Source organism: Lissotriton vulgaris, chromosome 12 (assembly GCF_964263255.1).
Source record: "Lissotriton vulgaris chromosome 12, aLisVul1.2, whole genome shotgun sequence".
Classification (NCBI taxonomy): Eukaryota; Metazoa; Chordata; class Amphibia; order Caudata; family Salamandridae; genus Lissotriton; species Lissotriton vulgaris.
This window is the reverse complement of record NC_141700.1, coordinates 33221272-33248377: the sequence shown is the minus strand read 5'-3', so window position 1 is coordinate 33248377 and position 27106 is coordinate 33221272. Positions and strand designations below refer to the sequence as shown.

Genomic DNA, 27106 nt, shown 5'->3' with positions numbered 1-27106 from the left:
ATCATTTATCCTGACCCCCGAGCCCACTGTTGGTGCCCAGTGATTGCTTTCGATCTAGTGAAGTCTCCTGTCTACTTTGGTGTGTTGATCCTGCAATTCTTCCCTTCCTGCGATCAGAGGGAGGCGGCGGCGGAGTGCGGCCTGGTGGCCGGCCGGAGACCGGGGTCCTCGAGTTTCGCGACGCCTGGTGGCAGTTGCGACCTGGCGGGTGCGGGTGGCATCCGCTACGCTGCCCTTGGCTCATTTCTTCGGCCGCGATCGCCTGGAGGTCGGGACGGTCCCAACAGCTCCTACCCATCGACTCACCCCCTGAATGACCAACGAGCGGTGGCGGTGAGGCGTGGCCCCGCGACAGTCTGGAGACGGGGCTCCTTGTGCCCCGAGGCGGCCGGTGACGGACTAGTGGACGGTAGTGGCATCCGATCTGCCTCTCCTGGCCCGGCCCGCTGGTTACGGCTGCCCACGGACCACGGACCCACAGATTCTTCCTGCTGTACCTTGGACGGCTGCTTGTGGGGACGAGTGCGGGTGCGGCCTGTCCTGCCGGGGTGACGCCGGGACCTCGATTTTCGCGACACCCGATCACGGCGGCCGGCCCGCATTCCTCTCTGGGGCCTCATCTGGGCCGTCCCGCTCAGGACTTGTGACAGTGCCCGAAGGTTCGAGGGTGGTGTCCGCCCTGCCCAGCGCTGGCCATGACCAGGGACAGAGGAGGTGGCCCGCCTAAACATGGCCCCATCGATAAATTCACCGGGCCGAGTGGTGGCGCCGGGGCGGCCGGTGGCAGCGGCGGCCCCGGGCCGGACAATGCAGCTATACTGGCGGCCATCACCCAATCCCGAGACATGCTCGATGCCAAGATGGGAGCGGTTGGGGCGGATGTCACGCTCCTGCGCCAGGACCTCCGCAACGTGGTGGAGCGGTTCGCTGGGGCTGAGACCCGTATCACGGAGACTGAGGCGGACATTAGTGGCCTAAAGAAGCGACTGGCGGAGGTGGAGAGCGTCCAAAAGACACTGGCGGCCCGCGTGGAAGATGCAGAAGTGCGCGCGCGGCGCAACAACCTCCGCTTCATTGGCTTTCCAGAGCGGTGCGAGAAGGACAACATAGAGCGGTTCCTAACCGGGTGGCTGGAGAGCTGGCTCCCCGAAGGGGCACTGTCTACGTGCTTCGTGATTGAGAGGGCCCACAGGGCTCTGACCCAGCGGCCACCAGAGGGTGAGCGCCCACGGCCAGTTATCGCTCGCCTGCTGAACTATCATGACCGGGATGTTATCCTGCGGGAGGCGAGGAACAAGGGCTCACTCGCCTTCGAGAATCATACTATCATGATTTTCCCGGACTACACGAAGATGGTGCAGCAACAGAGGCAATCCTTCATGGACGCTAAGGCTAAGCTTAGGGGCCTCAAGCTCCAATACTCGCTACTGTATCCGGCTCGCCTGCGAGTAATATATCAGTCTCGGACCCATTTCTTCGATTCGCCGGAGGAGGTGTTCCGCTGGACCGATGAGGCGGTGCGACTCCGGCCCCATGCCCAGCCGGGGCTGGACCCGGGCAGGTCTCAGGGATCGTCGCCGGAGCGGACAGATCGCCCGAACAGGAAGGGCCGCCATCGGAGGTCTCGCTCCAAGAAAAGATCGGCTTCCGCCTGTGCATCGCAATCGGGTGGTGCCAGGGACTCGGAACACTCCGATGCGGGCAACTGAACATTGCTGGGCCTACACGCACTTTGTATGCTGCATACTGAACTGCTCTGCTTTGGCTGGTGAGACTGTTTCATTCTGTCCTTGATGTGCCAGTCGGTTCCCATGTGAAGATTTCAGTTATTGCCATGGGGACGCAGTGGGGCTCGGAGGGTACCATTTGTGGGCCTCAGACCCTCACGGATGTGAGTGTTGTTGGGGGGGTGGTGTGTGTGTGTCATTGTGGGGTTGTGGGGATCCGTTGGTATGGCGGGCCCTGGGTCCTCTGTTTTGGACCCGGGTCTCTCCATGCCGCGACAGATACTTCAATGTTTTCTGAGGTATTGGGGTGGTGGGTGTGGGGCGTGGGGGGTTCTGGTGTTGCACTTGTTGGGGGGGGTTCTGGGTTGGGAAGGAGGCGCTGAGTTTGCGGGCTGGGGGGGTGGGTCCACACATGTCTGAGGCTTTGATTCTTGTCGATTTGCGGGTTGCACCAGGGTGGGAGGGAGGGCCAGATTCTGGACGGTACATTGACAATGGCTGATACTGCGCTTATGTCTCCTTCAAAGACCCTGCGGGTGGTGACATGGAATGTGCGGGGTATCCTGGATAAGATCAAGCGTGGGGCTGTGCTGCGGTGGGGGAAGAGGGAGATGGTGGATGTACTCCTGCTCCAGGAAACTCACATGCTGGGCTCCAAGGCCCTTAGCCTTCAGAGGTTCGGTTATCAACAGGTCTATCATGCTGGCTTTACGAGGGGATCACGGGGGGTGGCCATATTGATACATCGTAGGGTGGCCTATGTCCATGAGAAGCAATGGATTGATCCTCAGGGCAGGTTTGTCTTTGTTAAAGGCCTACTGGGTTCCGAGCCGGTGGTCTTTGGAAGTGTTTACGCCCCTCCCCCCCTGCAGTGGGCATTGTCTGAGCGGCTGTTTGCGTTGTGGGACGAAATCCCCGAGGTCCTGACCGTGGTGGGGGGTGATTGGAACGAGGTCATGGATGTGGGCCTGGACCGCCTGAGGCGAGCGCATGTAGTGTCTGACCCCCCTCCCGCGGCTGCCCCCACCCGATTGTGTGCGACTGTGCGTAGTCTGGGCTGGATTGATGTGTGGCGGCATTTTCATCCCGCAGTGCAGGCCTTCACGTATGTATCGGCGGTGCATGGGTCCTTCTCGAGACTCGACTATCTGTTTGTACCGGGTGCCTGTCTGAGCCGTGTCAGGGACGCCACGATACTCCCCAGGGGCCTCTCGGATCATTCCCCTGTCCTAGCCACCGTGACCCTCCCCTCTAAACGGCAACCCTTTCGCTGGCGTATGTCCGCCTGGCAGCTGCAGCGGCCGGAGTACGTGGCGCATCTACGCGAAGAGATCGATCACTTCTGGCGCGAGAACTTGGTGGGGGGGTGTCGATGCCATTGTTGTGTGGGAAGCGCTGAAGCCTACGATCCGGGGCATCGATATAGCTTGGTGTGCGGCCGCTCGGCGGGAGCGTCGGGAGGCCATTGTGACTGCCGCGGCCCGCGTGGAGGAGCTGGAGCAGCGTGGTCGACTCGGGGGTGACGAGGGCGTCGTGCGACAGCTCCTGCAAGCCCAGCAGACATATTCCTCGGTCCTGTACGAGGAGGCCCGACAGGCGTGGCTCGCCACGCGCAGCAGGGTGTATCAGTGGGGCGATAAGTCCTGCACCATGTTACATAGGCTTTGCCAGGCGACTTTCCAGCCCCTTGAGCTACCCGGCCTTACGGCGGAGGACGGCTCGGTTATGACCGACCCGGGTCGGTTGGCGGCTAGCTTTTCCCGCTACTACGAGGCACAATACGCTCCTCGTGACCCCTTGGTGGAGGGCGAGATTGCCTCATACTTGGACGACCTACTCCCGCAGGCAGTCCCGGAGGAGACTAGAATGGCCTTGGAGGCCCCGCTTACGTCCGAGGAACTTGGGGAGGCCCTTGGCCAATTGAATACTGGGAAGGCGCCCGGCCCGAGCGGTTATCCTGCCGAATTTTATAAAAAATTCCATGTCCAGCTGGGACCCCACTTTCGCAACGCCCTGGAGGCAGCGCGGACTAGAGGCGAGCTGCCACCTGACTGGCGTCATGCCGAGATTGTAGTCTTTTTGAAGCCAGGCAGGGCGCCGGACCGGCACGACTCTTACAGGCCGATCTCCCTCCTCAACATCGAGGCCAAGATTTTGGCGAAAGCCCTGGCGAACCGCCTTCTGCCCCACATCGCCGACCTGGTCCACCCTGACCAGGCCGGGTTCATGCCGCGCAGGGCCACCCGGCATAATATCCGGCGGGCGCAGGCAGCGATAGACGCCATGGGTGCTAGAGATGAACAGGCCGCACTCCTCCTTGCGGACATGGACCGGGCCTTTGATTCAGTGAGTTGGGCGTATTTGTTCACCTTGTTGGCCCGCCTCAATCTGGGGCCTGTCTTCCTGTCCTATATCCGTCTCCTATACACCAATGTTACGGCGTCGGTCCGTGTAGCCGGTGCGGTCTCAGGGCGCTTCCAAATCGGACGTGGTACTCGGCAGGGTTGCCCGCTGTCCCCCTATCTGTTCGCCCTGGCCATGGAGCCCCTGGCGTCGCGGATACGAATGGATGCCCATCTACGTGGCTTTGTCTGGAACAATACCCTAACGGATAGGATTGCACTTTACGCAGACGACGTCCTCCTGTTCCTTACCGACCTGCGGCGCTCGGGCCCTCGAGTTTTGGAGATCATGCGGGGGTTTGGCGAAGTCTCAGGGCTCCACCTTAATCTGTCTAAATCGACCCTGTGGATTTTCCATGGCGGAGTGGTTGTCGACCCTTGGGCCGCCGACCTGCGCGTGGCGACGGACGGCCTGAAATATCTGGGTGTCTTCCTCTCAACTTCGCGAGCCGTGGCCTGGACACGCAGTGTCTTGCCGGTGTGGGAGCGGGTCCAGGCTGATGTCAAAACATGGTCCAGGATGCCCCTTACAATCTTTGGGAGGTCGGCCATCTTTAAGATGGTGGCGCTGCCGAGGCTGTTGTACCAACTCCAACACTTCCCGCACCCTATTGGCATGGAGTGGTTCCGCCAGGTGAACTCTGTGCTGAGCCGCTTCCTGTGGGATGGCGGTGCAGCCAGGGTAGCCCTGAGGACGTGCTTTCTGTCCACATACTGTGGTGGTTTGGCCACATCCGACCTCCTCTCCTACTACCAGGCGTCACATCTACTTGTCCTCAATGACTGGTGGTACGGGGATAGGAGTGACCCGGCCTATGCCCTGGAGAGACATCTCATGGGAGATCGTACGCTCCACACCATTCTTTATTCGGCCCGTATACGCCATGGGTTGCCGTCGGTAACTAAAGTGGTCTTTGCAGTGTGGCGGCAGTCTCTGCGCCGCATGGGTTGGTGGGGCAAATTAACGGCTGAAACGCCGCTGTGGCACAACGGTTTGCTCCCGGAACTGGCGGCCCTGGCCGGGTTCGAGGGTTGGGAGGCTATTGGAATTACACAACTGGGCCAGGTCGTATCAGGCGCCACCCTCAAGTCCTTTGAGGAACTCCGTGTGGAGTTCCAGATGCCTCAGTCCCAGTTCTTCCGTTACCTACAGCTGCGGCATGCCCTCGCCCCGAGCATTGCCGGCCTCGACTCCCTGCCGGAGTTCAGTCCGATTGAGGCGAAAGTGTTTATGGGAGACTTGGGAGACAAGAAGGTCTCTAGGATCTATCAGTCACTTGTTACTCACTGCTCATCCACTCTCAGCTCCCTTCGGGAGGCGTGGGAGGTAGACGTGGGCGCCTTGGATGAGGACGATTGGAGGGAGGCGCTGGAGTCCCCGCGCGGCACCGCTATTGCGGTTCGGCTCCGCCTGATACAATTCAAATACCTGCATCGTGCCTATTATACACGTGAACGGCTGTGGAAGGCTGGTCTGATTGCGTCATCGGAGTGCCTGCGCTGTGGGGAAATGCCTGGCTCCCTGCTGCATACGGTGTGGTCGCCTGGCTGGATTCTGGAGGGGCGTATGGAGTTGCCTGGCTGAGGTCCTGGGCTGGGATATTCCTCGAACCCACCGGCTAGGCCTACTGCACATTATGGAAGGGGTTGGGGGCAACATGTACAAGCGACATCTGTTGCTCCTGGGCCTGGTGGTTGATAAGCGTGACCTGGCTCGGGCCTGGAAGTCTGTGAGGGCCCCCCCCCTGTCTGCGTGGAAGGCTGGGCTGGACTACTTTATGGGTCTTGAAAAACCGGTCTTTGAGGCGCGGGGCTGCCCACGCAAACACTTCAAGATCTGGAAGCGGTGGGCCGACTACCGTGGCCTGTCCTTGGAACCCCCGGCGGAGCAGGAGGAGGACATTTGATCGCAGTGACTCTTCTGGCCCGAAAGGCAAAACCCTGGTTGCATTATACCTGCTTCTTCTATGTGTATCGTCTTTGTGTTGCTTCTGTACATGTGTGGCGGGGGGGGGGGTGTTGGGTACGGGTGGGGGTGTAGTTGGGGTTGGGATGGGTTGTTAGGGCATTTTTAAAGCTGAGCTTCATTGACACTTGCTTCATGGAATACTATGTATGTCACCGTTACATTGATACTGTTGTGGGGATCTTGGTGTGTGAAGATACCACATTCTGGATACTCTTTTGCTCAATAAAATTGGTTGTGAAAAAAAAAAAAAATTCTATGTTCGAACCCCTTTAGAACAACCAGTTCATTGCTAAATACCTTAGGAAAGCTTTCAGACAAAACTTCCCCATCTTGCTGCAGTCATCCAAAATCAGTACTTTATCTTTTGAATTTGGGTCCAAAATAATGTGCAATTTTTTCTGGTCAAACCACCCCAAAACTGATGGTCCTACCTTTGCCACATACAGCTTTCCTCTTGTAGACCTGCCTTTAAACAAAAAGGTAAGCCATCTAAAGCCAATCATACCAATTCTATCTCCTGTATAACTGATTGGGCAAACGTCAGGTGTATTCAATTGCTCACCAATCTTGTTCACAAATTTCTTTCTCCAAACCTCTTCGTTCACAATCGTGTATGGTGAACCGGAGTCTGCATAAACACTTACAATCACTCCACCAAGAGATATTTCACAAATTGGTTTACCTTTTAAAGAATCCTCTGAAATGTTAATCACATAGTTCCCTCGAACATTCTTAACACAACATTCATCCTCAGTTTCTACTTCATCCATACTCTCTACATCTTCCTCATACACGTACTTCACATTACTACGTCTGCGACACATTTTACTAAAGTGACCTAAAAGTCCACATATACCACATTTTGTTTTTTAACGCTGGACAGAGTCTACTAGAAGCTAGATGCTCTTTGCTATCACATCTGTAGCATCTTCTCTCCTCTATGCTCCTATTCTGAACCCTCGTAGGTTGGTTAGTCCATTTCCCTTGTTGTTGCTGTTGGCGAAAATTTTTACTAGGACCCTGAATTTTACAAACAGTTCCAGAAGTCTTGGACAAGTCTTTTTCAGTTTCCTTCACAACTGTAGCACACCTCCCAGACATTTCAGACTTCCTCATGATGGCTACCACGTCACCTAGAGGTGCATCTCCATTAACCCACAGGCGATCTTGTAGGGCAGAGTTGTTGTTGTGCATCACTAGTTGATCACGTATTAGGTCATCATGTAAATTCTCAAATTTACAATCAATGGCAAGTTTTTTAGGTCATCCATCCACTCATCCACAGTTTCTTCTTTAGTTTGTTTCCTTTGAAAGAATTTGTGTCTTATGACCCCAATACACACTTTTGGTGCAAAATATTTATCCATATTTCTGATAGGCGGCACGGTTGGTGTTCAATCTTCCAAAATCCCATCACGTAACACCCCTTCTCAAATCCCTACACTGGCTCCCTGTTCGCGAACGCGTACAGTGTAAGCTTGCTTCTATCACCTTTCAAGCACGACTGGGCGCGGCTCCGGCCTTCATTACATCCGAGATCGTTCCCTATGTTCCAACTAGGGAACTACGCTCATCTATGCAATCCCTCTTATCAGTTTCCCGTTTCCGGAGGAAGAAATGGGGAGGATCGAAGTTTGCGACCCTTGCCCCAGTCCTATGGAACTCCCTGCCTTTAGAGCTTAGATCTTTAACTCTCTTTCCTCAATTCCGGAAAAAACTCAAAGCCCATCTATTTGCTAAATCTTTTAACTAGATCACTTGCAGTATTTGTTTTCCTCCTTATTATTTTCTGTCACTCTCACCCTGGGGGTCTGTCTGTTGCAGCGCCATGAAACCGCTGGTGAAAGTGCGCTATATAAATATTTTTAAACTCAAACAAACTCAAACTCATAGCATTCTCAAATTCATCCAAATTGGGTTCATCAGATTTACTCATCCTGGAAAAGGTTTTTAACCCAATACGTCCTAACGAATGTAGTAAAATCCTTTTTTTCTGCTCAGATTTCATTTTTTTTGTTTCATCATCAGCCTCTAAATAATTAACAAAATATTCTTTCCATTCTATCCACTTAATATTGGGTTGAGTGCCTTTAACCCAAAATGGTTCAGGAGGACTTATCGAGAAATTCTGTTGTGCCATGTCTCTGTCTTTATTAGCAGTGCTTAAAGTGCAATCACCTTCTTCCATGCACTATACCACACTTGAAAAAAATGAATTCAATAAATACAACCTTCTCCCGACTTCCTCACCTGTTGTAATAAATAAAGAGAAATATTCACCATTTACTTTTCTTTCAGTTCTCTTGACCGGAATGTTCTCCTCGTACACGATGTAGTAAATAATATGATTTGCGCTGTTAAATTTCAACTGCAACCTCTTATGTCACAGTATTAACTCCTTTCGTGACACTCTTCGTAAATGTAAACAAATAATTAACAAAATGGCCGCCGCGCTGGGTCACATTACGTGACCTTACGTTCAGCGTCATCTTCCGTGTAATGACGTGCCTTCAATCCACTTTGCGCATGTGTTGTGACGCGCCTTTGATTGCGTAGTCTTCTTCACGCTGAGCGCTGTGCGCATGGGCGCATGCAGAGTGGAACGGCAAACACGGATCGAAAGATGCAGGCAAGCCGGTATCACAACGGTTTCCAAAGACACAAGGTACAGCGCAACAGCAACATGAAAGTTATAACGAACACCGGTAGATACACAATCCAAATTACGATGTCAAATAACTCACAGGATAGTTCTTTTCCGGTCCGTTTTTTCCATTAAAAAAAAAAAATCCTTAGAAACTCGCTCTTCACAACGAATCCAATATTAAAAGGTGACAATGTCCAGTTTCCCTCGTCGCCAATTTGTAGTGAAAGAGATCCAGACAAGTTGGTGTAGATAAAGGAGATTTAATGCCAATAAGATAAGTAATAAAACAGGTGGGAGCCAGGGAAGCGATGTCTTCAATCTCAACAGCTAACCACAGAATGAATGTCCCACATAGAATCAACACATCATACCATTCCACATTCTGACTCGTGGACTTAAAGAAACATACAACATAACAACGACTAGTGGAAAGATTTATACTCCAATTCACAACACAATAAAGGTATAACGAGGACACCAGCAGCTTAACCTTCCCTCACAAAAATAAGTTAATGACATGTGGCAGAGGGAATATCAATACACCTGCTTCAAAAACAGGCACACCTTGGACAGGAACAGTGCTAGCTTCCCAATTTCAGAGAACAGGTACAGCAAGGGTAGCATCGGGACAAGTTTTTCCCATCTCAGGAGAGGTACAAATTAGGCAGCAGATGTGCATAATGTATTTCCTCACAGAAGATTGACAGTATCAAAGCAAGCCTCCCTGTCTCACAGGAGGCAACACATGCAATCTTCAATTTCCCACATACCAGAAGGGCCGCCTACTGCTAGCTTTCAACTGACAGAACATGGCCAGTTAAGTCATAAGAGGCAAGTTGGTTAAAAACGGTGCTCTGGAGTGTTTGCTTAAGTCACTGAGATGAATGTTAAGATGGATGAGTTAGTGAATATCAAGTTTGGACACCATTCTCTGTTTGTTGAATATCCTGCTGCTGTCACTTGGAGATCTGGTGTCTGTGTTAATTGTTGGGTATACCCGAGTATAGAGAATAGCTGTCACCAACTAAGTCATTGTTATTCAGAGTGCTTGGAGGCAGCCTAAGAAAATATGCTCTAGACAGGCAGAGAGGTACCGACCTCTTCTGAAAGGTTTTGAATGCACACACACCAGGTGTAGCGGAATCACAGGCTGTAGCTGCTCTATTCAAATGAACGAGAACTTCCAGCGACTATTGAGTACAGCACACAGAATCTAGTATGATCAATTGGCGGCCTCAACTGAGGCACTAGTACACATGGACAAAAAGAAAGCATAAATTAACTGCAAAAAAAGCAAAGTTTGCGTCTCAGCATCAGCTAAACATTCTGTGATTCTGGGCAAATAACAATTTCCGCCTACAAAAAAAATGAACGTGTGCCCTTGTGTAAGGTAGCAGGTGCTTATGTAAATCACTCCAATACCTTTAGGTTTAGTTTGCGTTATATAAAACTGCAATAAAAAGTGATATGCTGGAGTCTGGCATATTGCCTATCATTTAGAAATAAAACCGCATTAAAATAGAAATGGCGATGTAAATATTTCATATTTTGTGTATTTGTTCGGTCTATAGTGCTTTCTGGAGTATTGTGTATGGTTTTGGGTTTCAAACCGTAGAAATTGCTTAAACGGGGGTCCCCGGCTTCCAGTACAGGTTCAGTGGGGGGGTCCCCAGAAATCAAAAGGTTAGGGAACCCTGCCGCAACTGATACGTTACTTTAGTACTATTCGTCTATTTAAATGCCACAACATCCTTGGGTGAGCTAATTTATATATATTCTTTTATTTTACGGAGTTTTATAGGCCGTATGTTATGATTTACTTTATTAACACCCATGGATAATGTCTGTGGAATATAAAAACACATAAATACATTTAAGTAGTGATGTGTAGGACTGAGGGGCTGCTCGATCCTGTACGAAGAAGCAAGCATCTCACGATGAGCGTTACTAACACAATACTCTCGTTGCCAGGTTAAAGGTATGTTACCGGAAGCGACTCTTACCTCCCGCAGCCACTAACTAATCCGGTTAATAGCCCCACTCCATTTGCTCCGGCAACGACTCCAACCGACTGTCCCCCAGAGGGACGCCACGGCACTTCCGGAGTGAAGGTGAGGCCAGCCAATGGGGGTGAGCATTCACCATGATTGGCAGACTAAGGGGCGGAGACAAGAGGGGGTCTATCGACTGTAATGATCCCCGTAGAACGGTGTGATTGGTTAGAATCATTCGACCCGGAAAAGCAGTGCCCTCTAAACCGGAAGTAACCACTCTCCACTGCACAAGCAAAGGAAAATAGCTCTCTTTTACCTGGAGTGATGGGCCAGCCACCGCAGAGCCGAGAGAGTCCAAATGGAGGAGGCGGTGCTTCCACCCTTACAATGGGGCAGGGTGTCAGAGTGCCCAGGCAACAACAATAGCGGAGGGGGGAGGGGGGAGGGGGGAGGGGGGGGGGGATGAGGTCGAGCACGAGACAGTCAGGTGCGAAGTCTTGGGGAGGGGGGCCCATATAAAGATGGGCTGCAGTCGAAGTCGATGTAGATGTATAGTTTATTTAGTACATAAACCATAGACCCACCAGAACAACAAGCATTTACAATGCAATGGTTTTGCCTTTGTTAAAGTTAGAGCTATTGGCATTGCTCTTGACATTATTTTTATTTATGTTTTTTTTTTAACATAAATAAATGGCATTGTCATTTACAATGCCACTAGCTTTATCTCTCGCAAATGACACACACAAACACACACAGAGCCCCCCCACACACACCCACACAGAGCCCCCCACACACACAGCCACACAAAGCTCCCCACACAGAGCCCTCCACACACACCCACACAGCACAAGCAGGCAACAGGGGCACGAAAACGGAGGCACAAGCAGGCAACAGGGGCACACGGAGGCACAAGCAGGCAATAGGGGCACACGGAGGCACAAGCAGGCAACAGGGTCACGAAAACAAGCACAAGCAGGCAAAAGGGTCACAAGCAGGAATTGTAATTTAGACGGGGCTGAAGTGGAGAACGGTCAGTAGGGAAGTAGTGCGGCTGGTGCATTGGTACCAGGCTGAAAGGTGAGAGGGGCTGTCTGCACCCCAGTTTGGACAGTTTCCACTACCTAACAGGGATTGGTGGGAGGGGGTGTACTTCTTGCTTTCTTTAGGGCTGTTACTTCGGGGACGCAGTGCCCGCTCTTGCCTGCTGCCGCCGGGACACGACAACAGGCAGGGAGAGGACAGGCTGGGAGAGGGCAGGCTGGGAGAGGGCAGGCTGGGAGAGGGCAGGCTGGGAGAGGGCAGGCTGGGAGTGGACAGGCTGGGAAAGGTCATGGAGGGGACAGGCTGGGAGAGGGCAGGCTGGAAGTGGACAGGCTGGAAGAGGACAGACTGGGAAAGAGCTGGGAGTGGGCAGGCCGGGAAAGGACAGGCCGCGAGAGGACAGGCCGCGAGAGGACAGGCTGGGAGTGGGCAGGCTGGGAGAGGGCAGGCTGGGAGAGGGCAGGCTGGGAGAGGGCAGGGAGGGGACAGGCTGGGAGAGGGCAGGTTGGGAGAGGGCAGGCTGGAAGTGGACACGCTGGGAGAGGACAGGCTGGGAAAGGTCATGAAGGGGACAGGCTGGGAGAGGGCAGGCTGGAAGTGGACAGGCTGGAAGAGGACAGGCTGGGAAAGGGCAGGGAGGGGACAGGCTGGGAGAGGGCAGGCTGGGAGAGGGCAGGCTGCGAGTGGGCAGGCTGGGAGAGGGCAGGCTGCGAGAGGGCAGGCTGCGAGAGGGCAGGCTGCGAGAGGGCAGGCTGCGAGAGGGCAGGCTGCGAGAGGGCAGGCTGGGTGACGACAGGCTGGGAGAGGACAGGCTGGGAGAGGGCAGGCTGGGAGAGGGCAGGCTGGGTGACGACAGGCTGGGAAGCAGAGAGGGTCTTAACTGAGAAGTCTGCCAGCGCGGAGCTCTCCGGGGCGCAGAGCAGCAGCAGGGCCCAGCAGAGCAGGGCGGGGGCGGTAGGGGCTCGCAGAGGTGTCTCCTGGGGCAGCCGACCAGGTCCACCATGGTTTGGCTCCGAGCCCCAAGCTCACATGGTGCCAGCCCTCCTCCGGGGCAGGCGCTTCACACCTTTGTGACACTTCACACCCCTTCACTGGCCTCTTTTTAACAGAAGGCGATGGTTGTCAAGCTACGCTCCTTGCTAATAAACTAGCGGGTCAAAAAGGGACATTTGCACCTAAAGTATCGGAGAAACCGATACTGGAAACACACACAAGGGCTGAAGTAATGTGCTTAATTAATTGTATTCAACGCACTCCAATTTAACATATATGAGATATGATCACATTTACAGGAGCACATTATGCATTTTACGGACCTTCATTTGAAAACATGGACACATAAAACGTAGACACAACCATGCATACTAAGGCCGAGGGAGACAGCCTGGCATCTGATATATTGGGTATCACCGGTTCTTGTCCTTGTGTCTCGTCCATGCAACGAAAGTACTGACGTTCTCGGATGGGTGTGCGCTTACCTATGAGCAGGGCATATAGGATCTGAATGAGGGGCTCGTGTTTCAGCCCCCTAAAGGCAGTGCTGGGGATCCGTTCCAGAATCCCCTCGTAGATGCGCCGTGCCACCTCCTGGTCCGAGGGCTGAAATTCCCGAATGTAAACCCGGTCCTTGGTCCTGGCATCCTCCTCTTCAGCGGCGACAAAGGACGAGGAGACCGGGGCAGCTGCTGGCATCAAGGGCCACATCTGGGAGGAGGACACGATCTGGGCATCCTTCTGTGTGCTCCCCGGTATGGAATTGTGATCTTCAGCCACTATTTTAGTCTCGCAAACCATTTTGGAAGACGAATACATCCTAAGTCATTCCGACTCGTGGGGGGTGGGGGGGGGGGGGGGCTCGCGCGGGGTGAGGGGGGGGGCGGGACTTGGGGGTACGGGAGACGACGGGACTTGGGGGTGCGGGCGGGGGGGGGAGGGTGGACTCGCGCGGGGTTTAAAAAGTACATTTTTTAAAATAAGAAAACTTACCTGACTGCCCGTGTCCGCGTCAGAGCAGAGGAAGCAGCTCTAGTGATGACGCGACTCTTTGCACCTGCCCTCCTCACCACATCTGTTGCCTACAGCCACCGGAAGCCCCTCTTTTTTGTCCACTTCTCACCACATCCAGTTTAGATTACAATTTACAAGTCAAGCGCCTCGAGGCCAGGCTTCCCTCCTGTGCATGCTAACACCCTTCACAGTTTGCTACACTATTGGTTAAAGCTTTGCTGATGCATTGCTGCTCTCAAGTTGCTGCCAGTGCCAGTTTAGTTGCTCCCTTGGTTAATCATTTACATAGTTACACCCATGTTTATGCCATGGCTTTGAAAATAAATGTGGCCCATTAACACATAACATGTTATTTAGATTAACCGTACTAATAAGCGCACATTCACACGTTACTACTTCGGTGCAAAGATCAAATTAGATGTTATTATCACAATTCAGCAAAAGAAGCAGGAGAAAAACACCTATGTTGCTTCACAGATTGCATTCAACTATTACTCTACACAGGGAAACAACTCCCCTAATAGTCGCAGATATCCCTTCGGTGTGGTTGTACAGTGCTGAACAAATTGCAATAGCCTCTGCATCCTGATTTCAGTGAAATATGGTTACAAAAATAAATAAAGAAAAGAAACACAATAAAATTCTCCGGCACAAACCATATATGCAGGTGCACAATATATAACATGAGATTTAGTACCACAGTTGAGTTTAGGGAGGGGGGTCATGGCCTGTTTTACAATGGAAATAAAAGACAAATTATATACCTGCGTGTTTATTATATATATATATATATGTGTGTGTTTACACACACACACACACACACACACACACACACACACACACACTCCCGCTCCCGAAGAATAATTTATGTATCTCATTGATTTCCTTTTCCTGGTCACAAGCTGATTACTAGAGTTGACAGAAAATATCCGAATACAACGAACACATCCAAACATGATACCCGGATTCACCACTAGTATTGATGCAATCAGCCTCCCCTGCAAGAAATGTACACAAAACGGGGACATTTCCATTGAAACCATGGACCACTGCAAGCCGAACACTGCAGGAATCTGCGAGGCAACCCTTCACTTCTGCATACAATTGTGCTCATTGTGCAATGTGTGCGTTCATAAAATCTCCCTCTTCTCAAGAGCACACTCGAACATGCCCTGTTCTTGTACCACAGAGAACGGACAGCCGAACAGCAGGTGCAGTATTTGCATTTCTGCTTTCAAAAACATGATCCGTTTTAAAAAAAGGGGCCAAGTATTCCATACCTAGTGTGGCAAAACAATCATGAAATATAAAAAATACATAACGGGTGACAAGTGTTTTATGGTCTAAGGTGGGGATGGACATCTTGTGAGTAAGGGGAGAGCACAGTTAATTCCCGCTTCCTTTCCCCCATCTTCCTTCTCTCCCTAAGCTCTCACGAGTCAGCCTTTAAAATAATTCTATGTTCGAACCCCTTTAGAACAACCAGTTCATTGCTAAATACCTTAGGAAAGCTTTCAGACAAAACTTCCCCATCTTGCTGCAGTCATCCAAAATCAGTACTTTATCTTTTGAATTTGGGTCCAAAATAATGTGCAATTTTTTTCTGGTCAAACCACCCCAAAACTGATGGTCCTACCTTTGCCACATACAGCTTTCCTCTTGTAGACCTGCCTTTAAACAAAAAGGTAAGCCATCTAAAGCCAATCATACCAATTCTATCTCCTGTATAACTGATTGGGCAAACGTCAGGTGTATTCAATTGCTCACCAATCTTGTTCACAAATTTCTTTCTCCAAACCTCTTCGTTCACAATCGTGTATGGTGAACCGGAGTCTGCATAAACACTTACAATCACTCCACCAAGAGATTTTTCACAAATTGGTTTACCTTTTAAAGAATCCTCTGAAATGTTAATCACATAGTTCCCTCGAACATTCTTAACACAACATTCATCCTCAGTTTCTACTTCATCCATACACTCTACATCTTCCTCATACACGTACTTCACATTACTACGTCTGCGACACATTTTACTAAAGTGACCTAAAAGTCCACATATACCACATTTTTTTTTTTTAACGCTGGACAGAGTCTACTAGAAGCTAGATGCTCTTTGCTATCACATCTATAGCATCTTCTCTCCTCTATGCTCCTATTCTGAACCCTCGTAGGTTGGTTAGTCCATTTCCCTTGTTGTTGCTGTTGGCGAAAATTTTTACTGGGACCCTGAATTTTACAAACAGTTCCAGAAGTCTTGGACAAGTCTTTTTCAGTTTCCTTCACAACTGTAGCACACCTCCCAGACATTTCAGACTTCCTCATGATGGCTACCACGTCACCTAGAGGTGCATCTCCATTAACCCAAAGGCGATCTTGTAGGGCAGAGTTGTTGTTGTGCATCACTAGTTGATCACGTATTAGGTCATCATTAGGCTTTCCTGTTTTCAGTTTCCATTTTTGGTAAATTCTGGTGGTGTTTTTTCAGTGTTTTCCAGTGATTTCCATACCTCAAAAAAACAGTGCTTTTCAGTGTTTACTCATTTTCAAGCCATAAAAAACAACTGAAACGGTGTTTTGCCGGTGTTTATGGAACGCTTTGCTTTTATGATTGCTTTTTCAATTTTTCCTCAAACTGTATACTGCTCTACATTTCAGAAGCTTAATAAAGTCATGAAATACTTTCCATTGTCCTTTGATTCTGCAGCTCAGATTTAACAAGCATTTGCAATGCAATAGGTCTCGCATTTTGGTGAGTTTAAGCTATTGGCATTGTAAATGACAAAGCCTTTTATGTTTTAAAAACGAAAACAAAAATAAAAGGCATTATTTTCAATGTGAATAGCTCAAACTTGTGTAAATGCAAGACCTATTGCATTGTAAATGTTTGTTTAAAATGAAAGCGTGCATTGGTCACTCAACAAGTGTTTGTCAAATATACGTAGAGAACTTTTTTAAATGCTATTATAAAATTGCAATGTGGCCAACGTGGTGTGCAGTTGATGGCTGCCTTCTATTGTACAGAGACGCCTATGAATAATATTTATAAAATTACATAATACATGATGTAAACAGCTAAACATTATTGCACTTAGTAAAGATATACCCTCCCCACCTTAATAAAACAAAGAACTCTTCCCACTGTAATAAAACAAAGAACTATGTTGGGTGTCCTTTTTTTTTGTAGAACTTTGCACAGAAGGCCTATTACTTAGCGAGTCACATAGCGCCACTGGAAAGGAAGTTCCCTGTATCAGTTCAGCACTTTAAAAACAATGTTTTGTAGCGTAACGCCATACTCAGTACCAATGTACTGCACTTTGAGATCTTACATGTGCCACCAGTTAGACGTGTTATAGGTGCCATCGCGCACTGCACTCTGATATGTCACATGAACAGCCAGTGCACTGCAGTCAGATGTTATAGGCAACACTGTGCAGATTGTTTTGCTTTTATAAATATCACACGCAGCAACAACCAGAGAGAATGTGATTGCTGCCCTAATTGTAGTTAATGTGACCCCCTCCTTCTGACCTACAATCTCAGGTATTCCAGTGCAACCCTATACTACGTACAAGTGCAGCTGGGGAGATGCGCCCAAATGTTAGTGCAGTTACTCCCTCTAAGTGCTGATTCACTAGAATGGCTGCCCTTCAGACATTCCCAGTACTGTCTGTATCAATACTTCCCACTTGCTGGCACCGGTAACACTGGCCTGTGTTTGAAGGACTGCATGCATTCCCTAAGAACGAATTCAGAAATTTTTGGGAGGGTGGGCCTGCATGTTTGACCTCTGGGGCTACTCCTTGCTGTGGTAATAAGCGGTGTGCCCCCTGCCGTCCTTGGGGGACTTATCTGGCTTCAAAATGATTCAGGTGGAAATATGTTATTGTTTTCTCCTTGTGTTGTCTTTAAGTTCAAAAACGATGTTGCATTAAACAAAGAGCAGAAACTGTAAAGGAAGACTATAGCTGGGCTCTGCACGTATCGGCTTTCATTCTGGTAAAACATTTGAATAATTAAAATAAAAGTGTGCTAGTGTCGCCTGGGCATTTTAAACCCCTGCCGTGTAAGCAGCCTTTCCCCCAAAAAATGTGAAGGCCATCATTATGTCAAAGTCCCAGAAATTATGAATTTCCTATTTTCTCTGGCAATCCTGCCAAACACTGAGCTATGGGTCTGGAACGATGGCAGGGAACTCTACTATGGCAGATACTAGGAAAACAACAAGCAAAAATTCAAAGGCTCCCTCACAGCCCCATAAAAGTGCAGCTGAGATAAAGCTGGCACCAAACGAGAATAGCACTTTTTGGCTGGGGTTTTGATGAATCACAGGCTTGGCACTCGGCACGCAGCTGAAATAATCACAAGGCCAGTGATACTTTGACGCACAATCGGGCAGTCTTCACACATATGCATAGCGTCTGACATTCTGTCACTGACACAATTAAACATAGACTTATGTAGAGTGTGCAACACCACATGCACATTTGTCAAAGTGTCCACGTATGAGCAATCTGAGTCACTTTTCAAATACAGGATGACAAATGCCAATTCAATCATACATGCATGCACCAAACAATCACACAAAAAGTGACAAGCACACTGAAAACATGGAACACTTGCACAATCTGACAATCACGCACAAGACTTCACCTACACAAATATCCCACACACATCACATAATACACAAGCACAGGCTTGTACTTCTACAGGTGTATGACCCTCAATTACCATGGTGAGTAAACAGCAACGGAGCTGGGGAGAGTTCCAGACACTCAGCGGCTGTGACCTCCGCACTGGCTCTGGTCACCTCTAGGGGTGAAGGAGAGGACTGGCGCTGGCAGGAAGAGAGAGTGACTCGATGATTCTTTGATACTGACAACAGTCCTGGGAGTAGAAAAGTACAATTATTGCTTAAGCTGCCAATCAATATCACATTAGTGAAGGAGAAAAAAGCTGTAGGCGGAGAGGGAGGAAGCTGCAGTGTGCGCCAGACAGCCTTAGCGCTGCCTCCTCGTAATTGTTGACACACAAACTCTGGGGAAGGCTTCTCCCCCATCTGATGAGAAGGGGGTCGAATATTCCCCAGAAGATCTGGTCCACTGCATGGCCACTCCAGTAGCAGCACAAGGACCTCCTGGTCGACAAGACCCCTTGAAAGGAGGCACAGCTTTGCCTCTGACCCATTAAAAAGTCTGCTCGCTCTTCACGCCCCCGGCTGCTGGCTGCGAAAAGAGAAGTTGCTGTCTCTGTAGCTCCTTTGACACAATCTGCCCGCACTGAATGAGGGTCAGTATTTTCAAACCTACCTGACTCCACTGCGAGCACACAACTCCCATACTTTATTTGTTCTTTCTTATTTTTAAATTAACTTGTACCTTTCCAATATACTCTTTCTTTTCTGGCTCCCGTTTTTGAAATGCTTCTAACTACACACTGTGTCTTTTTTCATGCCTCTTTCCAAGCCATGGTGAGGCATTGTTCTGTGCCCGCATCAGTCCTAGTACATAGTGCCTGCCTTAATGCTAGCAAAGAAAATATCTGTGGAATAACGCTATCCAATGGGATTTAACTGGTCACAATGCACGCATAATATCAGGGCTACCGATTTCTGGTCCTGTTTTTTTTTTTTTTTACTCTCATAAAGGAAAAAAAACACAAAGTCGTGGCATTGCGGACATACAGCCTCGCCTGCAGCAGGGCTCGCTCCAGCGCCCGTGCACTTCTGAGCCGAACACTGTCTCTTTGAAGTGGCTGCAAATGTTACCTCTCCTTTCCAATCAAAAACACAGCAGGGCGGACCATCTGCTCTGCACGGCCTCCCCCGGTGCCACTCTCGGCTGATGGTTTGTACAGCTACAGGCCACACGCAGAATCCTTGCGCTCACAGCCCTTTGCTACAGATTCCACAGTGAAGAGATTTGTCTGATGAGTGATAACAATTGTAAAGTGAAGTGTAAAAAGGTCACAGTCTTCCCAAACTGAAATGTTTCAACACTTTCATTAGCATATATTTGCAATGAAAGTGAGCTTTATATGATGCTGATGGGGTTGAAACTTTATATAACAATTGAAATCCGCGAAGGAAGAGGGTGTGGTCCTGACAAAGATCATGTATATTTACAGCTGCACCATCTTCCACCTCAGCAGCTGGCCACGCGTCTCCCAGGGATCTCTGAGATTGCCATGATTTTTTCAGGTGTTGATGTCACGAAATAACCAAACCCAGTCCTTCCAACGGTGTATTACAACATGGGCGGCATCCCAACTAACTACCGAGGTCAAGTATTAATCTATGAAGGCAGGCAGCATCAGGTGATGCCCCCATTTTTTCAGAATTTATCAGGTACAGCATTCACTTTCTCCTCTCGTCTGTCCCACGCTCTGACCGCGTGACTTTGTGACTGGGACTGCAGCAGCCCCCTGCTCTGTCCTGTCACTGTTCTCGAGGATGCCGGGCCCCTCCCTGGGCTGTCAGGGAGCTAGCGGCTGCAGCGTCCCCCCTCGCCTGCCTTTCTCTGGCTGTCAGTGAGCACGGGATAGCTGAAATACTGCTATTCCCACCTTTTAGCCCCCCCCCCCCTACCCCCTCCCCCCAGCCCTCGGCTCCAGGGCTCCTTGTCCTGCACTCCTGCACTTTGGCACGCTCCCTGAATATATTACAAAGATGATCGTGCGCTCCTGGAAACTGAGAGCGATTCTTTCCTTAAAGCAACAGGAGCATTCCTAACGTCACCGGCCAGGAGTGAGGGTGGGGGGGTCTTCTACACTGAGCCCCCCCAGCACATTGGGCTCTGCCTGCCCCCCTGCACCAAACTGAAGATGAGGGGCAGACAGGGTGGGCCCTTTGCGCGTGGATCTGGGTACCCAGGCAAAGCAATCTGCCGATCCAAGGTGGATTATTTATTCTTAACCTCCTTGAAGTCCTGTATTAAAATAGAGAAAAATATATATTTAAAGCCCAAAGTCTGCCCTGGCTCACAATGCGGGTGGGGTCCATCCCAGTAGGACAGTTTGTTGTGTTGTGTGGCACAGATCTAGACTTCCCTTGCTAGTGAAGTGTGCATCCGAGGCCTCTCACCTCCGCGCCCGGACTACCCTTGTGGAATCCGAAGCCTTCTCCTGTCGTTCCCGGGCTACCCTTGATTACAATGTGCGGTGCCCGCCCCCACCCCCCAAACCCATCGCGCACTGCTCTATTAACAGAGTCGTTAGGTAAATGGTCTTTTGAAAGACCTGTGAAGTACTCGGCCGCTGCAGTAAAACAGCAGACCACAACAGCTCCTCTTCCCCTACGTGAGCCAGGCAGGCGGCCTGGTGTTACTCTGGCCCTTGGGCCATTCACACCTCGGCTTTCCATTTGCATAAGAAAGTGTTTTTCCCCTGACACCTCCGTGACAGACGCCCCAGACAGGCCAATGGTTTCTATTACTTTGGCTCCATCAAGTGGACTAGAGACGCAACAACAATGAAAATCAGTCAGACTCGGTTTAAACCGGTCAGCTGATTTTTCATTCGGTAGTGTTTTGTCCAGCATAGTCGGTTTAAACCGAATTCCGAACAGCCTAGTCATCATGTAAATTCTCAAATTTACAATCAATGGCAAGTTTTTTAGGTCATCCATCCACTCATCCACAGTTTCTTCTTTAGTTTGTTTCCTTTGAAAGAATTTGTGTCTTATGACCCCAATACACACTTTTGGTGCAAAATATTTATCCATATTTCTGATAGGCGGCACGGTTGGTGTTCAATCTTCCAAAATCCCATCACGTAACACCCCTTCTCAAATCCCTACACTGGCTCCCTGTTCGCGAACGCGTACAGTGTAAGCTTGCTTCTATCACCTTTCAAGCACGACTGGGCGCGGCTCCGGCCTTCATTACATCCGAGATCGTTCCCTATGTTCCAACTAGGGAACTACGCTCATCTACGCAATCCCTCTTATCAGTTTCCCGTTTCCGGAGGAAGAAATGGGGAGGATCGAAGTTTGCGACCCTTGCCCCAGTCCTATGGAACTCCCTGCCTTTAGAGCTTAGATCTTTAACTCTCTACCCTCAATTCCGGAAAAAACTCAAAGCCCATCTATTTGCTAAATCTTTTAACTAGATCACTTGCAGTATTTGTTTTCCTCCTTATTATTTTCTGTCACTCTCACCCTGGGGGTCTGTCTGTTGCAGCGCCATGAAACCGCTGGTGAAAGTGCGCTATATAAATATTTTTAAACTCAAACAAACTCAAACTCATAGCATTCTCAAATTCATCCAAATTGGGTTCATCAGATTTACTCATCCTGGAAAATGTTTTTAACCCAATACGTCCTAACGAATGTAGTAAAATCCTTTTTTTCTGCTCAGATTTCATTTTTTTTGTTTCATCATCAGCCTCTAAATAATTAACAAAATATTCTTTCCATTCTATCCACTTAATATTGGGTTGAGTGCCTTTAACCCAAAATGGTTCAGGAGGACTTATCGACAAATTCTGTTGTGCCATGTCTCTGTCTTTATTAGCAGTGCTTAAAGTGCAATCACCTTCTTCCATGCACTATACCACACTTGAAAAAAATGAATTCAATAAATACAACCTTCTCCCGACTTCCTCACCTGTTGTAATAAATAAAGAGAAATATTCACCATTTACTTTTCTTTCAGTTCTCTTGACCGGAATGTTCTCCTCATACACGATGTAGTAAATAATATGATTTGCACAGTTAAATTTCAACTGCAACCTCTTATGTCACAGTATTAACTCCTTTCGTGACACTCTTCGTAAATGTAAACAAATAATTAACAAAATGGCCGCCGCGCTGGGTCACATTACATGACCTTACGTTCAGCGTCGTCTTCCGTGTAATGACGTGCCTTCAATCCACTTTGCGCATGTGTTGTGACGCGCCTTTGATTGCGTAGTCTTCTTCACGCTGAGCGCTGTGCGCATGGGCGCATGCAGAGTGGAACGGCAAACACGGATCGAAAGATGCAGGCAAGCCAGTATTACAACGGTTTCCAAAGACACAAGGTACAGCGCAACAGCAACATGAAAGTTATAACGAACAGCGGTAGATACACAATCCAAATTACGATGTCAAATAACTCACAGGATAGTTCTTTTCCGGTCCGTTTTTTCCATTAAAAAAAAAAAATCCTTAGAAACTCGCTCTTCACAACGAATCCAATATTAAAAGGTGACAATGTCCAGTTTCCCTCGTCGCCAATTTGTAGTGAAAGAGATCCAGACAAGTTGGTGTAGATAAAGGAGATTTAATGCTAATAAGATAAGTAATAAAACAGGTGGGAGCCAGGGAAGCGATGTCTTCAATCTCAACAGCTAACCACAGAATGAATGTCCCACATAGAATCAACACATCATACCATTCCACATTCTGACTCGTGGACTTAAAGAAACATACAACATAACAACAACTAGTGGAAAGATTTATACTCCAATTCACAACACAATAAAGGTATAACGAGGACACCAGCAGCTTAACCTTCCCTCACAAAAATAAGTTAATGACATGTGGCAGAGGGAATATCAACACACCTGCTTCAAAAACAGGCACACCTTGGACAGGAACAGTGCTAGCTTCCCAATTTCAGAGAACAGGTACAGCAAGGGTAGCATCGGGACAAGTTTTTCCCATCTCAGGAGAGGTACAAATTAGGCAGCAGATGTGCATAATGTATTTCCTCACAGAAGATTGACAGTATGGCAGTATCAAAGCAAGCCTCCCTGTCTCACAGGAGGCAACACATGCAATCTTCAATTTCCCACATACCAGAAGGGCCGCCTACTGCTAGCTTTCAACTGACAGAACATGGCCAGTTAAGTCATAAATGTACATGTATTTAAGAGGCAAATTGGTTAAAAACGGTGCTCTGGAGTGTTTGCTTAAGTCACTGAGATGAATGTTAAGATGGATGAGTTAGTGAATATCAAGTTTGGACACCATTCTCTGTTTGTTGAATATCCTGCTGCTGTCACTTGGAGATCTGGTGTCTGTGTTAATTGTTGGGTATACCTGAGTATAGAGAATAGCTGTCACCAACTAAGTCATTGTTATTCAGAGTGCTTGGAGGCAGCCTAAGAAAATATGCTCTAGACAGGCAGAGAGGTACCGACCTCTTCTGAAAGGTTTTGAATGCACACACACCAGGTGTAGCGGAATCACAGGCTGTAGCTGCTCTATTCAAATGAACGAGAACTTCCAGCGACTATTGAGTACAGCACACAGAATCTAGTATGATCAATTGGCGGCCTCAACTGAGGCACTAGTACACATGGACAAAAAGAGAGCATAAATTAACTGCAAAAAAAGCAAAGTTTGCGTCTCAGCATCAGCTAAACATTCTGTGATTCTGGGCAAATAACAATTTCCGCCTACAAAAAAAATGAACGTGTGCCCTTGTGTAAGGTAGCAGGTGCTTATGTAAATCACTCCAATACCTTTAGGTTTAGTTTGCGTTATATAAAACTGCAATAAAAAGTGATATGCTGGAGTCTGGCATATTGCCTATCATTTAGAAATAAAACCGCATTAAAATAGAAATGGCGATGTAAATATTTCATATTTTGTGTATTTGTTCGGTCTATAATGCTTTCTGGAGTATTGTGTATGGTTTTGGGTTTCAAACCGTAGAAATTGCTTAAACGGGGGTCCCCGGCTTCCAGTACAGGTTCAGTGGGGGGGTCCCCAGAAATCAAAAGGTTAGGGAACCCTGCCGCAACTGATACGTTACTTTAGTACTATTCGTCTATTTAAATGCCACAACATCCTTGGGTGAGCTAATTTATATATATTCTTTTATTTTACGGAGTTTTATAGGCCGTATGTTATGATTTACTTTATTAACACCCATGGATAATGTCTGTGGAATATAAAAACACATAAATACATTTAAGTAGTGATGTGTAGGACTGAGGGGCTGCTCGATCCTGTACGAAGAAGCAAGCATCTCACGATGAGCGTTACTAACACAATACTCTCGTTGCCAGGTTAAAGGTATGTTACCGGAAGCGACTCTTACCTCCCGCAGCCACTAACTAATCCGGTTAATAACCCCACTCCATTTGCTCCAGCAACGACTCCAACCGACTGTCCCCCAGAGGGACGCCACGGCACTTCCGGAGTGAAGGTGAGGCCAGCCAATGGGGGTGAGCATTCACCATGATTGGCAGACTAAGGGGCGGAGACAAGAGGGGGTCTATCGACTGTAATGATCCCCGTAGAACGGTGTGATTGGTTAGAATCATTCGACCCGGAAAAGCAGTGCCCTCTAAACCGGAAGTAACCACTCTCCACTGCACAAGCAAAGGAAAATAGCTCTCTTTTACCTGGAGTGATGGGCCAGCCACCGCAGAGCCGAGAAAGTCCAAATGGAGGAGGCGGTGCTTCCACCCTTACAATGGGGCAGGGTGTCAGAGTGCCCAGGCAACAACAATAGCGGAGGGGGGAGGGGGGAGATGAGGTCGAGCACGAGACAGTCAGGTGCGAAGTCTTGGGGAGGGGGGCCCATATAAAGATGGGCTGCAGTTGAAGTCGATGTAGATGTATAGTTTATTTAGTACATAAACCATAGACCCACCAGAACAACAAGCATTTACAATGCAATGGTTTTGCCTTTGTTAAAGTTAGAGCTATTGGCATTGCTCTTGACATTATTTTTATTTATGTTTTTTTTAACATAAATAAATGGCATTGTCATTTACAATGCCACTAGCTTTATCTCTCGCAAATGACACACACAGAGCCCCCCCACACACACCCACACAGAGCCCCCCACACACACAAAGCTCCCCACACAGAGCCCTCCACACACCCACACAAAGCCTTCCACACACACCCACACAGCACAAGCAGGCAACAGGGGCACGAAAACGGAGGCACAAGCAGGCAACAGGGGCACACGGAGGCACAAGCAGGCAATAGGGGCACACGGAGGCACAAGCAGGCAACAGGGTCACGAATGGTAAAACACAAGCAATTGAAGGAGGGTCTGAGGGAAATTTAAAGACCTGCCCAGTTCATATCCCCCTAACTGTAATCCTAACAACAAAAGAACCGGGGGTCTATAACGGAGCTTCAAGTACTCCGAGCTGCTGCAAAACTCCTACATAAGTGAGTTAGGCGCTAATAGAGCTACATAAGTCTCTATATCAAAATGTATGCCAGGACAAACTTGTCGAAGGACCTACAGGGTCACGAAAACAAGCACAAGCAGGCAAAAGGGTCACAAGCAGGAATTGTAATTTAGACGGGGCTGAAGTGGAGAACGGTCAGTAGGGAAGTAGTGCGGCTGGTGCATTGGTACCAGGCTGAAAGGTGAGAGGGGCTGTCTGCACCCCAGTTTGGACAGTTTCCACTACCTAACAGGGATTGGTGGGAGGGGGTGTACTTCTTGCTTTCTTTAGGGCTGTTACTTCGGGGACGCAGTGCCCGCTCTTGCCTGCTGCCGCCGGGACACGACAACAGGCAGGGAGAGGACAGGCTGGGAGAGGGCAGGGAGGGGACAGGCTGGGAGAGGGCAGGTTGGGAGAGGGCAGGCTGGAAGTGGACAAGCTGGGAGAGGACAGGCTGGGAAAGGTCATGGAGGGGACAGGCTGGGAGAGGGCAGGCTGGAAGTGGACAGGCTGGAAAAGGACAGACTGGGAAAGAGCTGGGAGTGGGCAGGCCGGGAGAGGACAGGCCGCGAGAGGACAGGCTGGGAGTGGGCAGGCTGGGAGTGGGCAGGCTGGGAGTGGGCAGGCTGGGAGTGGGCAGGCTGGGAGAGGGCAGGCTGGGAGAGGGCAGGGTGGGAGAGGGCAGGCTGGAAGTGGACAAGCTGGGAGAGGACAGGCTGGGAAAGGTCATGGAGGGGACAGGCTGGGAGAGGGCAGGCTGGAAGTGGACAGGCTGGAAGAGGACAGGCTGGGAAAGGGCAGGGAGGGGACAGGCTGGGAGTGGGCAGGCTGGGAGAGGACAGGCTGCGAGTGGGCAGGCTCGGAGTGGGCAGGCTGGGAGAGGGCAGGCTGGGAGAGGGCAGGCTGGGAGAGGGCAGGCTGCGAGAGGGCAGGCTGCGAGAGGGCAGGCTGGGAGAGGGCAGGCTGCGAGAGGGCAGGCTGCGAGAGGACAGGCTGGGAGAGGACAGGCTGGGAGAGGGCAGGCTGGGTGACGACAGGCTGGGAGAGGACAGGCTGGGAGAGGACAGGCTGGGAGAGGGCAGGCTGGGAGAGGGCAGGCTGGGTGACGACAGGCTGGGAAGCAGAGAGGGTCTTAATTGAGAAGTCTGCCAGCGCGGAGCTCTCCGGGGCGCAGAGCAGCAGCAGGGCCCAGCAGA

At 49.6% G+C, this 27106-nt stretch overlaps 1 protein-coding gene across 13 annotated transcripts in view; it reads right to left on the bottom strand.

Annotated features, from left to right (window-relative positions):
* The window catches only part of LOC147673145 (uncharacterized), a 265735-nt gene extending 240776 nt beyond the window's left edge, over positions 1 to 24959 (bottom strand). For 8 of the 13 annotated variants that reach the window (XR_015302601.1, XR_015302603.1, XR_015302600.1 and 5 more), the window contains exon 1: positions 10749 to 10850. The gene's annotated coding sequence lies outside the window, so the exon portion shown is untranslated. Of the gene's footprint in view, positions 1 to 10748; positions 10851 to 24817 lie in introns of those variants that run through there. The other 5 variants (XR_015302602.1, XR_015302604.1, XM_086946893.1 and 2 more) reach the window with 2 other exon arrangements.
* Between the last annotated feature and the right edge of the window lie 2147 nt (positions 24960 to 27106).